This window comes from Anser brachyrhynchus (assembly GCF_964034855.1).
Source record: "Anser brachyrhynchus genome assembly, chromosome: 2".
Lineage (NCBI taxonomy): Eukaryota > Metazoa > Chordata > Aves > Anseriformes > Anatidae > Anser > Anser brachyrhynchus.
In genome coordinates, this window is record NC_137695.1 from 139,626,127 (window position 1) to 139,643,979 (window position 17,853).

The 17,853-nt window shown below is 45.3% G+C and overlaps 1 long non-coding RNA gene across 19 annotated transcripts; it reads left to right on the forward strand.

Moving 5' to 3' along the window:
• Window positions 1-70: 70 nt before the first annotated feature.
• Window positions 71-16,661, forward strand: LOC308191126. Of its 19 annotated transcripts, none has more exons than XR_013947709.1 (9): window positions 71-1,411; window positions 2,008-2,172; window positions 2,241-2,295; window positions 2,383-2,427; window positions 5,065-5,202; window positions 5,853-5,957; window positions 8,498-10,399; window positions 11,172-11,387; window positions 12,175-14,307. It is a non-coding gene; the product is annotated as an uncharacterized lncRNA (long non-coding RNA). The 19 variants fall into 19 exon arrangements; XR_013947721.1 differs by having other exon boundaries at window positions 2,008-2,134; XR_013947710.1 differs by lacking the exon at window positions 5,065-5,202.
• Window positions 16,662-17,853: the final 1,192 nt, after the last annotated feature.

The window sequence follows — 17,853 nt, forward strand, 5'->3', positions numbered from 1 at the left end:
CCGGCAGCGCCGCGCAGGGCGGAGGCCCCGGCGGCGGGGGCGCGCGTCCCCGTCCCCCCGTCCCCCCCCCACCCCCCGTCCCCTCACACGCCGCCGTTACCGCCCCGTCCCCTCACACGCCGCCATAGCCCCCCCGTCCCGTTTCCCCCCTCGCCCAGCCGCGGGGCCCCGTGCTCGCCTCAAGGCCGGGCCGCGCTGAGGCGAGGCGAGGGGAGGCGAGGCGGCGTCCCGCCCCCTCAGCCCCGGCCGCTGTCACTCCGCCAAGCCCGCCCGCCCCGGGGACGCCGCCGGGGTGTCGCCCCCTCCCTGCCCCTATCTCCGCCGCCCTTTTGTGTTTTGCCCCCTGTGGAAAACCAGTGTAAAAACCCCAAATTTGTCGCAAAGCACAACACCCCCGTTTCTGCTCCCGCACGGTGGCGGTGGGGGCACAAAATGGCCGGGGGCAGGTCCCCGGGGGGAGCTGCTGAGGGGCTCCACGGGACCCCCGGCCCCCTCAGGGAGCCCCGGGAGTGCTGAGGGGGTCCCGAGAGAGACCCTCGGCGGGCGGGGTCCGGCCCCTGCTCTGCCTGGGGAAGGGGCCTGAGGGTCCTGAGAACGTGCTGGGAAGGAGCGGGAGGAGTATGGGAACACTAAATGTTGGGAACGCTTTTTGTGTGTGAAACAAAATAAAATAAGGTGTTCAGGTCTGCATCCGCTTGGCTGCCTCGTTCTCTGCCTCAGCACGCTGCGTCCTGAGCTCTCCTGAGCTTGATTCTGGGCTTTGAGACGAGCAGGATCAGAAATAAGACCTCACTTCTGGCTGGGGCATCCGACGGGAAGCCACCGAGGCACCTGGACGCAAGCGTGGTGCCTCGCCGGCCTGAGCGAGGCAGCGGCTTCAGGATGCTGAGGTCTGCCACTGTCAGTGGAAGATGGAGAAAGCGACCTGATCTGTTCCCTGCAAATGGTCGGTGACAACAGAGGGGCCGGGGAGGTTTTCTCCTCGGGATTTGTACCGAAGCTGGCAGTGTCACGGAGCAGGAGCATCTCCGCTGGGAGAGGGAGATTCCCTCTCGTGGACTCGCTCCAGGCGCTCGTATTTATGGAGATTCCAGCGAGCACTCCACCCTATTCCTTTGCAGTGCGGGATCCAACACAAAAACCTTGCACGGCCGTCACGTGGCTGGTTACTGTATCTCAGCTGCGGAGCAGCGACTGGAAAACAAGCCGCAGCAGCTCTCCGAGCTGCTCCTGCTCCTCTCACAAACGCTTGCTCGACGAATCATTAAAAACAGCTCGTGCAGAAATAGCCAAAGCACGGGACGGACGGGTATTTGCACGGACAGAGCCGTAAAAATCTCTTGGTAGGGCAGCATGTGGGAATAGCATAGGAAGACCGAGGTACTCGCTTCTCGGAAAGCAAGAGGAAGTTGTGAGTGTGCTTGTGCTCTTGACAAGTAACTGGTCAGAGCTAGGCTGGGACGGTACCACGGAAAACAGCGTGAACAGGTTCTCCTGCGAGCTCACCGCCTCCCGTGTTGTGCCTCGCAGCCTTTCCCGCACGTCTCTGTCTTTTCCAGGCACTTCTGGGGGAGCTTCTTGGCACGCTCCTCGTCTTCCTTTCTCCCTGCATTGGCAAAGGGGCTGGAGACTGGAAGTATGATAAAGTGGCCAGAACGGGGATTTTATTTCTAAATCTTCCAAACAATTATCCCGTGTTTTGACTGAATATCAGAAAGACTCTATTTCAAGCTCTGCATGACAAAATTGGTTTCCTAAGAACAGGGCTTTGTTTCATTTACCTTTAAAATTGTATCATATAAAGAACTGCTCCATTTTCAGCGGTGACATTTTACCTATAGTACTGGCTTATGGCTCTGCTACTGCCCTTTCTCGTGGCCTAAGATGTGTGTTGAGGTTTGTCATAACATGACTTTTTCTCCTTGTTTTGTCCAGCAGCTACTGATATCTTGGATGTAGATTTACACTGGGGATTTATTTTTTTTATATTTTTTTTATCTTTCTTAGCATTTCTAGTGCCTTCCATTTACTCCAACATTTAAAGAATTTCACTCACTTGCCCGTGGAATATTGTTGGGATGCTTGAGAGAGGAGCTAAGAATAGCAGAGCACGGAGACTGGCGGGCAACACCAGGTAGAGCAAAGCTCACCAGGCTTTGCTAGCTGTGTCAGGTGAGAAGATCACTGTTGCTTAATTTAAACCTGATGAAGAACATAACCTTCCTTTTTTATTTCCCCAGTGACACTTTGTTGCAGGAGGCAGATACAGAGGAATTCATTTTTGTAACAAGCACGGTAAGGCTCAGGTTCATAATGTATTCCAATACACAATGCTTCTTCATCTTATCTGTTTTTATTTTTTATCATTATTTTCCACTTTAGGAAGCTATAGGAGGAGAGCTTGAGAGCTGTACTTGAACACAGATGGTATGATGGCACAGCATTTGCTGCAACTTGCTTCAAGTTATGTTACAGAGTTCATTTTTAACATAAGCTTTAAACCTTTATTTTGTAGAAAAGTCTCATTGAAATGGCAGCTACCCAAATATAGACTATACATTTTCAGAGGTACTTGGATGTTTTGTGGTAACGTGGTGAAAGATGAACTGATACGAGAAAATAGAATAATCCTTACAAGCGCACAAAAATCCACGCTGGAGTGCGTGTGTTAGATGAAGCACAGGTATGCATCGCTTCCTGATACCTCCAGGAAACACAGGGGAACCGCTTGTGAAGTAGGCTGCAATATTGTAGGTAGTGTTAATAGGTTTGTGGAAGGAAAACATCAGCCTTTCCATTCACTTCTTTCCATTATTTCTGTTTTTGGAGCGAATGGAACGTCTCCTGCAACAACCCTAATTGCCACTAACCATAGTTTTTGTTTGCTAACAGCCCCATATGTCAATAGACTCTGCACTCGTTCTCCTTTAAGTAAGCTATTTTTGCCAAACACCATTTCCACTTCTCTGGATTTTACGAACGCTGCCATTTGAAACAGATCCAAGGAATTAGACATTACTCACCTTTGCATATGCCGTCTCCTGCACAGATACTCTCCTGCTGTCTTCTATTCTTATATTTCCTGCACTTTTCCCCCAGTGTGGAATGTTATATTTTGTCTTGCTTACTGCAGCTTTGACCAAGGAACTCAGCCTCTTAAAAAGATAGGCTTTAAGCAGTTTCCCTTTCCTTCAAATGCATTTTCTGTGCTGCTTTCCCCACGGCTTTTTGTTCGATGACTTGCACTTTCACTATCTCAGACTGTCAGGCATACTTGTCAACAGCGAGGAGCAAAAACTCATTTGTGGAGTTAGACACATTAGCATATAAAAGTATATATATGTGTGTTTATTTACAGTGCTTCTCACTTCACTTGCTTCTTGAGAGAGGATGAAATGGAGTGGGAAAAAAATGAAAACGGCCCCAGATGTCTTTTATTCTCCCTCGAGCACAGCATTTAGTTCTTTCTTCTTCCCTCTCATCGTTTATCCTTTAAGTGCTAGTTATTCTCCCCTGCGCTTAACCATAACTGACAAAGTGGATGGGTGGTTACGGGAGGGTTATCCGCTCGCTGGAAGAGGACAGCAGGAATTTTGGGGGAGGTTACCCTCACACAGGCCAGGGAAAGCAGTCCAGGAAGTCAGTAGGAATAGCTCTTAAAGGTCGGTGAATGCTGTCAGGAACTGGGAGGCAGAGCGTTGCTCGATCCTGGTGCTAACCAGGAGGCGGCCGCTGCTGCTGCTAGAAAATGGACATGTTCTGATTGCCTGTTTTTTCCTGGGAACAGGAAAATGAGGAAAGGCAGCCTAGCAAAGGGCATTTCTCTGGAGACCAGGAGATGATTCGGCAAATCTACGGCCTACGGGGGGAGAAAGAAGAGATGGCAGCTCTGTCGTGTGGTGTCCTGCCGTCAGGAGCCACTTTTCTGAACGCTGCTTGCTCACAACCCTAGCTGTTGTGAATTTGTTTCATACTTTTCTGCACCAATTCTCAGGTTATTATGTTGTATATATGAGTATCCTTACGTAGTCTTTTTGAGCTTCTGCAGGGCTTTGAGCTCCTTGCCCCCCACTTAGCAAGATCTTCAGAGTATTACCACCTTTCTGGAATAAAACTTTCATCAAAATTTAAAGGAATCTGTCCTAGCTGCCTTCATGTCTTTCCTTGGCCACAACCTCTGATTTACAAGTCAGACTTCAAGCTTTGCTGATAGCATTAGTGGACGAGATATTTCCTCTCTTGTGTAGTCTGATTGGGGTCTTGAATAAGCTGACACACTTTGTTCTCAGGACATTCTTGTAGATTGACCAAACAGAGACTTTACTGAAGGAAGGATACATTTTAGACTTTCCATTTTGTTCCTTTTTTTTTTTTTTTTTCACAGTGGTCTAAAATGAGTCAGATTCTGACTCCGTGTCAGGTGCCAGTGATAAAAAATATAAATTGTGGATAAGGCTGCTATTTTCTGCCACTGAATGGAAAGTAGTCAGAGCTGCTGGGTCTTAAAAGCCCTTTCTCTCTGCTTCCTCAAAGATGTGCTGAGAACCTTCTCTAAATTTCTCACCTTTTCATCCATAGTCCATTTTTATTAAAAATGACACATCTAGCTGAAGAATCAAAGTGAGTCCTGATTCAGTAACCCCGTACACAGGAGTTAAATTCTCAGGTGATTTTGGATATGGACTGGTTTAAATGCATATATTACAGAGAGTTAGCGCCTGATTGCGAGTGTCCTGGAAGAGGAATCCTGAGATTCTGCTGCCAGGAAAAGGCAAATGTCATTCTCACAAAAATAAAATATTTAAAAAAAAAAAAAATTTTAAACATTTTGTCACAAAAGTGATGTGTATACAAGAAGGATGTCAGAATACCACCAAATAAATGGCATAGAGCAGGTAAATTATAAGTTAGCACGTTCCTTGATTCTGAAAAAAAAAAGTGATGCAAAACGGCAACTTCCTTCACAGAACTTGTCGCCAAATGACAAAGATAAATTGACGCTGCTCTTTACTTCCTACTGACCTTTCTGAGAAAGGATGCTAAATGCTGCTCTTCCTTGTTGAGAAAAAGTTCCAGCAAGGTATGAAAGACTGTAAGTTTGCACAGATGTCACTAGAAGCTGAATTTAATCTAAAGAACTTTGATTTCTGATGTTCAGTGCATGACATGGCGGAGAACACCAGAACCTGGCTGTATTTAAAGGTCTGTGATACATTTCAGTACCGAGTTAGATGCGAGTTAGCTTGAGAGGTCTGGATGTTGTGTATAAAATGGAGCTCCATGGATGGATCTCATTTGATTTCTTTCCTTTTAGTGTTTGAATGTGTCTGCAACATTTGAGCACCTATGTATTGAGAAGAAAATGAGCAAATTCTTGAATTGCTGAAAGCTCATTTTCAGAACGGGCAACTTGGCATGGCTTTGGGTATATTTACTTTCCCATGGAAAATTCATCCTATTTCTGTGTTGTACCTGATTTGATTTTGCAAAATTAAATGCAAACTGAAAAGCTATGCGGAAGAATAAAGTTCAGCACTCGAATAAGATTGATTAATCAGACTATTTTGAGAAGCAGCTAAGGAGCGTTTTAGGGATGCTGCTGCAGTTATCAGAACTGTGAAGAAATCAGATGAAATATCCCCAGCCATCAGCACAAGAAGGAGACTTAATGTGAGTGTTTAAAGACACTTGGCTAGACAGAGGCCTGCAAGTGGAATATATATGGTTTATGTCTTGTGATTTTATTATATTTTCATTCTTAACCGATTGTCCAATGCTGAGGTATTTATGTCTTCCAAAGACATATTGAATGAGTGTATCAGATAAGTTTTCTTCTCCATTTCTCCCTACAGGAGACAAGATGGATGATACTGAAATGGGCATGCTTTGTCCTGAGATGTGCTCAGGCCCCCGTCAGCTGAGAGCACCGACTGAACCTGGGTCCTCCAGGGCTGAAGGTACGGGTTGGAGTGAAGTTAATACAGTGCTGATAAATTCACCATTCTTCGGTCTTATCCTGGTACTCTACACAGTCCTGAATTACACCCTGAATTACTAAATCCTGAGTAATTCGGTTGGTCTATAACTGAAAACAGTTCTTTTCTTTTTGCAAACAATAGCCACGGGGATTTGGGAACTTGGAACTCTCCTTAGCTTGTATTCATTTCCTTTATGTGTAACCGTTCTTGAGTGAGCGAGATAATACATAAGAAGTGTTACCAGAAGAGACAGGATGTCTTGAAGCAGACTTGAGACTAACATCATTCTATTATACTTACTTTGATTTATTTTTGGACTTATTTTTTATTTATTTGAGCTTACTAGCTGATGTTATTTTAACATTGATTGTCAGGAAAAAGGTTCTGTAATGTCTTGTTTCACATCTGTTCTGTCACTAAATTTCAGACCTCCTTGTCTAGTAAGCGTTTATTCTGAACTAATTTGTCTGATATTTTTAAAACGATAAATTATTTACTATATTTACATTCTTTAGAAATAGATAACAGCTGCTACAGTTGAAGGCATCAGAAAAAATGCTAAGGTGTGCTCGTAGTTTGTAAATATGTAAGTTGCCAGTTTCATAAGGTATGGCCTGAGGATTTCCAAAGGACCTCAAAACCAAAGTAGCATAGCTAGTATATGATAGATACAAACTCTCACTAAAACCATGATCAACGGGTAATTTGTTGAACCTGGATTTTTAAAAGGTAATCCAAGGAATTACTAATACAGTGAATTTTGTATTTGGTTATCATTATACTTAAAAATGGAACGATACAGTACCTCAAAGATGATTTTATGAGGTGGTCTTAGCAACCACAATTTCCAGAGCAGAAAAGTCCATCTCAATAAACTCTTACCGTTACCTGAGTGGTTCAACAGAGGTATGGATAAAGGAGAATTTACTAATATATTTTATTTAGATTTTCACAAACCTTAGGTGAAACTAACAAGCTACTAAGGAAATTCAGAATGTAGTTTTACAAGGGAAACTTGGGCCCCAAAATACGTATTTAAGCAACTTTATTCATGTTATAGGCATTAATAGCATTTGTAACCTTGAAGGTTTGCTTAATGCTGTAGGAACTTGCATTTTCCACTGGTAAAATCTCTTAGGTCCCTTGTTTTTGCTGCTGAGCATGTGCAAAACCATCTTGACAGCTCCAGGCTGCTAAGCCCCAAAGAAATACACAAAATAAGCATTTTCTAGCAAGTTTCCTCTCAACTGCTTGTCAACTTCAGTTTTGCATCCCAGCAACCAATTTCAACTCATTTTGTTTTATACTGACTACATTTATCACAATTTATTTTATATTCTTGATAGGATATTGAAAGAGGCTCTCAGGGCCACAGATTGCTGCTGAAATGTTAGACAACATTTGGCACGAACAGGATCAGAAATTAAAAACTGGCATTTTTTTAGCCTGGTTGCCTTTGAAACGAAGTTTATAGGATTGTGTTGTTTATCTCTCTGTACATTCAGCAAATCCCCTTAAAAACTTTGGGACCCAATTTCAACCAAATTTGAAAGATGAAATCTCAAGATAAATAAGGTTTGTGAAAAACTGCAGCTGTACAGAGGACAAGGAGCATAATTAAACGCCTGCACTATGGAAAAGGCAGGTGGAAGCCAGCCTTTTATAGCAGTTGAGAGCAGCCAGACAGCCAGAGCATGCTCAAAGATTTTGATTGAGCATAGCATGTGGCCTACATAGAGGGTGGGTTTCGGAAGATAACCTGAGGTTATTAGGGCAAAGGAGATTTTAGGAGACAACACAAGACTGTGAAAACAATCAATCAAATCCTACTTTGTTTGTTTTATTTCTTGCAGAGCAACTCGACTCTCTTGTCCTGCCTCTTCTTCCTCCTTTCCACCCTGAACAGCTGCTTTCCTCCCAGAATTTTGGGAGTCTGTTACTATCTTTGTATTCCCCTTGCTCTCCTGGCGCAGTATCAATTCATGTAACTTAACAGGCATACAAATTTTGTCTGATTTAGTAATGAGGTCTCAGGTGTACCCTGTCGGGAGCCAGTTAATGGCTCTTTCTTCATCCAAAAAGTTCAGCCAGGCTGTTAGGATGTGTTCATGTCAAGAGCTGTAACAAAACTAATTGGTACTGACCCCTTTCCATCCTGACTGGAGAATCTCCTGCTTTGGTACGTATACTCACCAAATATTTGTGGATTCTTACTGTGCCCCCTGCCAGCTACCCAACGTTTTAAAGACCCAGTCCTGTGTGGTGGGACTAGTGAACCTAGTTTAAAAGGAGCTAACTAGAACTAAGCAAATGCTTTTAAAAATATCTATACACACATATCAAATAGTATATCCAACCTACGTCACAAGGTTTTTAGAATATTCCTATACAGTATGGAGGCTTAAGGATGTGCTGCAGGGTCTTTAATGTTCTATAAAACAGTGTGAGAGTTGTATATTTCACAAATTAGCTTAACTGGAGAAACAAATTACTTGCCTCCTTTTTGTCTTTTCTCTCAGATTCTACCTCAAGATGGGTACCTTATCTAGAAGAGAAAGTTTTTGTAGATCTTCTCTGGTCAGTTGTCTGAACAGGATGACCCAACTGTGCTGGTGTCAAAACAAAGAATACATACGCACATAGCACTGTGCTGTGATAAAAACTGCTCTTCTGCACAGTGTCCCAGCTTGTGAAACCTGTCTGGTTTTGCATAATAGATAAGCCTCAGGAAGTATAAAATTAGTGGGAGTGCTTGCAGTGTGGCCAAGTTACAGTTTTACAGTCGTTTAAAGGTCAGCAGCAAATCGACAACTACACCCAGTCCTGCAGGATAAGGTTTTGTAGGGACAAAGCTCTCAGGCAAATACCTGCATCATTTGCCTACGGCCATACAGAAAATCCCAGGCTGAAGAAGGGACTGAGATCCTACCCTGTCACATGCAGGCCATGGCCAGCGTTACCAAGCCAATCTTTCTCATCATTTACCTAGCACAGACTTTGAAACCTAAGCCTTGAGGAGAAATTTTTGAAGAAAAAACTCCAGGCCTGAGGTCTCAGAGGGCAGCTATTCTTTTTCCCCCTAACTTCTGGATTCTCTCTCTCTCTCTTTTAAAATTTATTTATTACTTAACTTGAAAACGAGTTTTGTATGAGAAGAAAGTTAAATTGCTGAAGGAGACTAACAAGTTTATGGATGCTATTATCTCCCAAATAGTTAATGTCTCACTTCTCAGTTAAACATTTATTTTTTCAAACTTGTTTTCAGCCATTCTAATAGGCTTCTGGCTAGGTTAATTAAGAGTGCAACTAAGCTGAAACCAAATGATCTCTGTGATAGGATAGGCAGCATGCAGGCAGCAGTAACAGCAGTACATGAATTTCTGAATGCTGTGAATGCCTCTGAACTTCGCCAACAGGTGAGTTGATCAGCTCTCATTCTTCTCTCACAAGAAAAATATCACCGTAGCTGGTTACAGCTCATGCCTGCAAATGCAAAAAGCTGCATAGAGACAACGGTGTACAAGGAAGACTTGCTAGGCCATGGATTGAGATCCTTACCAATGTCAAATAAAAACTCGTAATCAGAGAGGTTGGGTGCTCTTCTAAGGAAAATCTGGATTTTTTCGCCAACGTGCAATGATAGGTGGAGGGACAAGATTTGACGGAAAACATCTAAACCCCAAAACCTAGTGTAAAAAATGTTCCACCTGCTGTGAAAACAAACATCAAGGAGGTTAATAAGAGAAGTCTGAAGCATTTCTATGTTCAGAATTTGGCTGAACAAAGAGAAGCAGTAAAAATCACAACTACAGGTGAAATCCATAGGTGGTCTTACAGAATGGAAAGATCTGTACTGCATCCTGCAACTGCCGGAAAGCAGAGGCACACAGGGGGGTTAACAGGCAGATCATGAGAAAAGGTGGAGATCTGGAAGAGCTACGGCTGATGTTCAGGCAAGAGGTCCTTGAAATGTCCTGTGCTCCATGGAGCACGCTTAAATCCACAGGTCAGTGCTGTGTACGCTACAGCTACTCAGCACCAAACAAGGAGCTCTCCAGACCACTTATTTTCTCCATCTCCCTCTGTATCTCTACAGATACAGGTGATGAAGCAAACATGGTTAAGAGTTTGCTTTCTGCTGGAAGTTTCAAGCTACTGTGCGCGTGTACTTGATCTGCAATACGAGGCCTACCCCTGAAACAGGCAGGGATGACTCAGGGAAGCCTTTTCCTTCTGATTCTCAGGTAGAAGCTAGGCTGTCATACCTGTACCTCAGCTGTCAACTGAGAAGCCTTTACTGGCACTTGCGCAGTGTGCCACTCCCAGGGAGATTTGGGAGTTTGCTAGGCATGTTCTGCAGTCCCTGGCACCGCTCCTACATTCACAGAGCGTTTTACATCTCCAGCATATCACCTCTACAGGTATGTAAGACACAGCAGCTCAAGGGGGACGTTCAGAGAGCTCTGCCGGGCTTTCCTCTGGATATTCAGGGCACTAAAGCACCCTTTGTCTATGCCTTGGTGCTTTAGCACCAACCAAAAAATCCCCCCCCCCTTACCCCCCATCATGATCTTCCTCCCGCAGAGCAGCCTTGCTGGTGATTTTGGCCTGCTCCTCCCTTCCCCAGCACTCCCCAGCGAGCTTCTTGCTCTGACAAATTCTCCCTTGGCAACAATAGCTGCTGCCGGGTCCCTCCCCGTCTGTGGTCATGGCTACTGGGGTGTGAAGCGCTCTGCCCACCTGAGTCAGAAACGCTCAGCGGCTCTGCTGACAGCGTAGCAAAGGGCAAGTCAGCGGAGGGATCGTGCTCAGCCCTCAGCACCGGCTCGGCAGCAAAGGCTGGGCGTGAGGATTGCTGGCCCGAACGCTGCAAATTCTCAAATTATTCTTCTTATTGTTTTTCAGTTCTAACAGCCCTGCAGAGCAGTTCGAATTTACGAATCCATCCCACACGTATTTTCAAACTACCTTCTCTCCAGAGAAGAAATTACCAAAATAAAAACGTTTCTCCACCTAAAAAATGAGCTAGCGTTATGTCTGGGGAGTCGAAAAGAATCCCCAAATTAGGTTACAAACAGATGCTGTGTGTTTTTTTGATTACAGTTGTTCTAACTGAATATGTTTGCAGATCTGTAAATGTTCAAAGGGATTTAAAAATAAAGAAGGCACTTTTTTTTTTTTTTTTCCTTCCAGAGCCTTAAAATTTAAATTCTATCTCCATGCTGGCTAGAAAGCTTTTGCTTCTGCTTGTTTTTTACTGAGCTTCCTAAGGAAGATGCTGTTTTTCTTTGCTTTTTGAAGGGAGAGACTTCAGTTAATCTCTTTGAAACGTTTTCGGAGAAGGCTGGCTGCTGAGTCCACAGAAGCATTGATACTGCAGACGCTGTGCTCGGGAGAAGCGCAGAACTGGTGGGTGCTCGTTCTGCAGCCCCCCCGTTGTTTTACACGTGCGTGGGGCATTTTTCCTCGACCGAGTGCCTGTGCTCCTCTAGCGCTACACCTGCTGCACCTTCCTTCGAGCACACGTTCCTTAATGTCAAGTGAGCAGCCTCGCGCAGTTGGCTGGCTGCAGTGCTGAAGGGAATGCCTCTTAGCAGGTTGGGTGGGGGGCATTAATGTGTGTTTTTCTCGTGGAAATGAAAACAGCAGGCTTCTGCATCTCTTTGTTTCTTCCCATCTGGTTTTTGTGATGAATTAAGGTTTGATTTATTATCTGTACGGTGGTCTCAGCTTTCCACCATACCGCTCACTGCTGCAGGGAAGGTGCTAGGGAGCCCTGATCCTCCTCAGAAAGGTAACGGAGCTTATTTATTTTACCCAGTAGCGATCGCTGGATAAGGCACAGCAGCAGCCCTTGGGGCACGGAGCAGAACCAGGTCTCCTGGCTCTCAGTTGCAGCCCTGCCCAGCAGCCATGATTGCTCTCGGGATCAATGCTCTGCTGTCCATTTTTGCACAAATATGATGACATTTTAGCAGGAGCTAAAGGTTTCCTTGTGGAAACTGGTAGCAAGTGTGTACCCTGAAGAAATGGGTTTGTCTTCTTTAAGATGAATTGAATTGAATTTGGGTCTCCCATGTCCTGGGTGAATGCTCTTTCCACTGAAGTGCTGAGTTAAGGTGACGGGGAAGAGGAGATAGGAAACTTGGTTCACAGTTTGGAAGGAAAACATGACAATTGCTTGCTCTTCTCCCAGCTCATCTTCAGGAGAAACATCTGGCTTGTAACAACAGGCAAAGAGAGATCCTTCCCTGACACCCGGATGCAGGCAGGGCTGAGGATGCACCGCTGGCTGTGGCCACACCTGAGGACATTATGCAGGGGCACTGGCAGCAGCAGCGCCTTCAGGAGACTTCTGGCAGGGCTCTGACGGGGCTGCATCACGCACGGAAAGTGGAAGGCACCAGTCTACATGAGCCTGTCCTGGGGAAGCACCAAAATCTTGCCAGAACTCGATACGAGGTGGGTGGGGAGGAAAGGGAGGTTTCCATGTTTAACGCCGAGACAACATGCATATTTACAAGCCTCCATGTTCGCAGTTTTTCTTCCTGCGCTCTGCATAAACAGGAACCTGCTCCAGTTCAACGGCGGCCGCATATGGGATGGGCTGCGGGTTGTTATTGTTATTGCCATAACACTTGGGTGGAGAGATGTCAACCTGTACCGGGACCCAGTTAGGCTATAAACACAGCAGGCTGGAGTCCCTTGGAGAAGCAGAGAGATAGATGACTTGCTTGCAGCTAAACATAAGTCAGTGGCAAAAAATAGTACTGATCTCTGGGCTGAAAAGCCAGCGTGGGATCAACCCTTTTTGTCTCATGCTTCCTGCAGCTTGCAGACGGATGTGGATACGTAGGGCTGAACTGGGATCTGTTAGATCTAATTAAGCCCTAATTATAATACATTAAACAATTAAAATAATGAAGATCAGGCACAATCAGATCTCAAAACAAAGAGATTTAGCAAGATTAGATGTTTAAAACTGTACAGATGATGCTGCTAATCTTGGAGGAGATCCAACATAAACAATACAATATCCAGCCAGCTGGGAAGACAGCAAACTAGAGGTAATATCAGGTTCCCAGCACAAAGCGTGAGGGGGTAGGTGGATTTTCCCCCTCCATTATCCTGCTATATGTTTAGACAAAAGCAAAATACTGTATATATCAAAAAATGTATGTGCGTGCACACATAACATGATGCATGTGAATGATGGAAATTTATGGGCTTCGAGGAGGCAGGGAACTCACAGCTTTAAATGCTTGGTAAATTATACATGTTGCTGTACTTCTCATTTATGCTTTTAAGAGTTATGTGGTTAGTTATTTATAGTAACTTTAGCCCTGAGGAAGCTGGCTTTGACTGACAACTCTGGGAGCAGAAGGTGTTCTTTGTCCATAAAACAGGTTTGGGAGATGAGAGGGGACCTTGGGCCCCACGCTCATTACTTTCCTGGCCTCTCCAGGGATCTCATCACCACTTTTTATCAGCAGCAATGCATTTATGTCGCTTTGTCACTTGTGAGAAAAACCTGCTGTGTTGTTTGTGTGAAGCCAGGCTCCCCCCCCGCCCCGAAACCCTAAGTTGGTGGAAGATCCTGGAGCTGGGCACAAAGCCACGGGCAGGGAGTGCTGCAAAATGCCCTGAAGCTGTTTGTTGGAGGCAGAGCGTGGGGAAGAGCGATATGTAACAACTGGTAATGGCAGGGCAGGTAAATGTGACCAAAGGCCTGTCCTGCAGTTCACAGGTAGAATGACTTTACCAGAAAAAAAGAAATTCTCTTAAAAAAGCCAAAGAACAAAGACATTCGAGGCATCCTCTGGGAAATAAGGATGAGCAATCTAAACTGTGGGTTTTCTTTGTATAATCGAACACCGTATTCCTGGAGGGATCTTTTTATTTGGTTCTTTGCTCTCTCTGATTTCTCTCGACAATGTACACAAGCTGAAGCACAGAAGAGAGAGAGTCAGAGAGAGATAACAGGGTACTGAGAGAATTTAATTAATAAATGCTTGTGGGACTGTGGGTGACTATGGAGAGAATGGAGGACGATGAGCAAAAAGAGGTCCTCTTAATGTCTGAACGCGTTGAACGTTTCATTGAAGGAAGGCAAAAGAGGCACCAAAAGGAGTTTATAGTTGTTGGAAAACAACAAAAAAAGAGTATTAGGCAATGCGTTCTCTTTTCTCTTTCAATTTTGCTGTAGCAAAACTTAGCACTGCGCCACTTTCAAGGAGGAGAATTTGGGCCAAGGATTTAGCAGCAGACATCTGAAGAACGCAGAAAAAGCAAGGGATTGGGGAAACAGAATAAAAGACTCTTTTACAACAACCACCTTCTGTTACAGTTCTTCGGGAGACACACACAAAGTCCTGCACGGGTGGGTGCCACACACACCGAGACACAAATGCTGGAGCCTCCTTGCTCCACAGCAGGCAGCAGATAGACAGGAGCAAGGCTGCTTAACTTCAGGCTGACCCAGGAATGAAAAATTTTTGGCATACTGGTCTTGACCTCTCTCTTCTGTCCTGTCAGCTGTTGTTTCCCAGTGCCCTTGGACGGGCTGAATTTGCTCTTGCTGGCGGCCTTTGTGTAGTTGCCTCCCCTGGTACGTGTGTTGAAGCTAGGCTTTTAGGTCTTTGGGTGGGTCTTGAAATTGCCGATTAAAATCCCACATCTCGGCTTTTATTAAAAGCTTTGCTGAGGTCCAGAAGTTGCTGGAAGCCTGATATGCGCCACAATTTACTGGCTGTGAATTATGTAGATACTCATATTTTTAATTTCCTTTCATTTAGTTGTGTGTGCAGGACCTCTGTCATGACCAGCAGGGAACTCTCCTGGGTACAAAGAGGCAATTCAGCGTCTGTGCCAACCCTGGCTTGTAAAAGCCCGGCAGCTCTTGACAAACAAAGCCTAGAAATGTTGCTATTAAAAGCATTTATTGAATAAATCCATATGTGACAAAATGATAGCTGCAAAAAGCACTGGAATTGTTTTTTTAATGGATAAATCTTATTTGAAAGGTAAAGGGGAGCTGCAAAAGCTCAGAGAACAGTCACCTGAGGATAGAGCTTTGAGCAACGTGGGAAAAATTAGACCCACTATGAACAATATAGAAGATAATAGATTTCAGAACATGTCTGCTTTGAGTGGGAGCTTTTATGTAAAGAAAAGAGAGGATAAGCCTGGTTTTAACTTCTGTATTTGAACGCTCTCGCAGAGATAAGAGAACAAATCCTCGTTCCCACCAGCAAGCCTGCAGCAGCTAGAAACAAGAGGACCCCTGTTCTTCTGCAGGGGGGGCAGCAGGCTGCAAGTGGCACCGTGGGCAGGCTCTCATCTCCCAGCCGAGCTGCAAGGCCTCCGGGTCTGCTTTCCACCTTGATTATACACCAAGATGCCACTGCAGCGTGCCCTCTCTTCCCCTCTCCCTTCAGGAGGAAAGGAGGAGGGCTGCTGACCCAAGGGGGGGCTCTGTTGGGTTCTCCCCCGTCCCCACAGCAAAGCACCAGCCCTTCGCTCTGCGCGCAGCCTTAATGCTTGAGGGAGGCAGGGTGCTGAGCTCAGGTGGTTGAGATCTCCCTAGAGGGTGGAGCAGAGGAGCAGCGATTGTGTAAAGGCTGCTGTAACAACCGAAGAGCAGCCCTGCTGGAAATCCAAAAATTGTCATGGGAGAGGATCCTATTTCTGTGCCTCTCTGCTTAAAGCTTCTTTGCTTTGGCCTTGCTTGGTGATCAGAACTTGCTCTAGATACCAAAATAAAGAAAAAAGAATGACATTCTTTGAAAAGAGGCATCTGGACTGTATTTAGCCTTAAAAATAAACCAAGAGCAGCTATCTGAATTGATTGTCTCGTGGGATGCTGAAGACGATCTGTCATGATGGGCTTTCGGCAGGTGATAGCTGGGGGTGGATGTTTTCATTTGAGGGGTGGAGGGCCCTTCACTGGAACTGGCAGAGGCAGATGCAGTGACCTATAGGTGCAAAATAACCTCTCTGGGAACGAGCAGTCTCTAGCGAGGACAGGCTGCTCCTGTGACGGCTGCTGACACACATGAATGCAGTATGGAAATGCTCAAACTAAGTCAGGAATTTCTTGGCACACATAATGTCCACATTGGGGATATGTTTTACATCACTTCAGGGATGGCCTAGCTTGTCCGGTCTCTTCAAAGAGATTGTTGGAGAAACTATGAAAACAACATATCAGGATTATAGAGGTTTACTGCAGGATCAGATAGAAATGAAAGGGAGGACAGAAAAATTGTTATGGAACAATTAAAACAAATAACATCAGAAAACATAACAGCGGAACTGATCCTGCAGAAGTCCTGGATGAATATCACAAGCAAACCTGGATTTAAGAAGATATTTGGGAGGTAATGAGTTCAATCTTGCGAGGAACAGATTTTTAAAATCAGACGTAGGAAAACAGTCAGAAGCGCCTACTATGTTTGGAATATTACACATGCAGGTGCAAGTGCCCGATTTAGAAGTGAGTCTCTGACATTCCTGTGAGGAGCAAATGGATGTTTGTGTGCACCTATTGCTGCAAATCAGCCTTATCACACAAGAATGTCCTGCTTTTGGAAATGTATTTTCTGAAAAAAATAATTGTCCTCTCCTCAGTTTCCCAATCTGAGATGACCAATGTTGGTGAAATTGTAGGCCTTTTATTTCATGACAGATCTACACTGGCTATTCTCTAACAGCAGTTTTCCCTTCTATTGCTTCCCAAAGTGGTTGTGGCAGAGCTGTGGTATATCATCAAAGAATGTCAGGTGCTTAGTGCTCGCAATCCACCTTCTTATTAGAAAACCTCTTAGTGAAAAGGAGCCATTTTCCAAAATTGAGGCTATATAAACTTTCAGAAGTGTCTAGGATCCTTAATTTCTACCTTACTCTTCAAAAAAAGAGATGGGTGGAAGAAAAAAAACAACAAAACACAACAGTTCAATGCCTTACACGGGGCAGAACAGCTAGAAAACAGGGAACAGAAACACATTGCATTTAATTCACATCACAGAATCACAGAATCGTCTAGGTTGGAAGAGACCTCCAAGATCATCTAGTCCAACCTCTGTCCTAACGCTAAGACCTCCACTAAACCATATCACTAACATGTGAATTAATTGAGTTTAATTCACGTGTTCAACGCCCCTTGTGTTACAAGTGAGTCAGGGTACCACTGCCATGCTCCAGTCCCAAACTACTGTAGCTGCCATCCTGTGTCAGTAACTCCCCTCTCCGCCGTCTCGCTTTCTTCCCTCCTTTGCCCCGTGGTTCCCCTGCTCCAGGGATGAACGCCAGGGGATCCCACCACCGGGAAGAGGAAGATGTCTCTTTTAGCCAAGCCAGGCAGGCCAACGAGCAGCTGCAGCACCATCGTGGGTCTTGCCACTGCAGGAGCTGGCGGAGGAGTGCTGATAGCCCGGCAGCAGCTGCTGCGTGGGGTGAAGGGAGGGCCCCGTCCCGCACCAGTACTTCTGTCTTCACCCTTCCTATCTCTGCAGCAGAGGCAGCAGCAACGAGCCTGGTTTTCCGTCGCAGTGCTGCCCTTCCTTCCCCTTTCCTGTGGCAGGAGCAACCCAGCCCCGGCCCCTCGTCCTCAAGACAGCAATATTCAGTGCTGCCAGGCCTCCCGAGGAGCCCCGAGGTGGCTCTGCCCTGAATTCCCCACAGGTGACACCTGACGCTGGGGGCTTGCAGCAGCAGTCCTAAGGCAAAGGTATGGAACTGTCTCTCTTGTGAGTTTTTAGGGAAAAGTCGGATGTTTCTGCTAAACTAGGATGCCAAGCTTGCCATCAGGTTTTGCACACGCAGAAGAGCCTCTTGGTTAAGGCAAGGTCGCTGAAATTGGAGTGCTCAGCCCAGC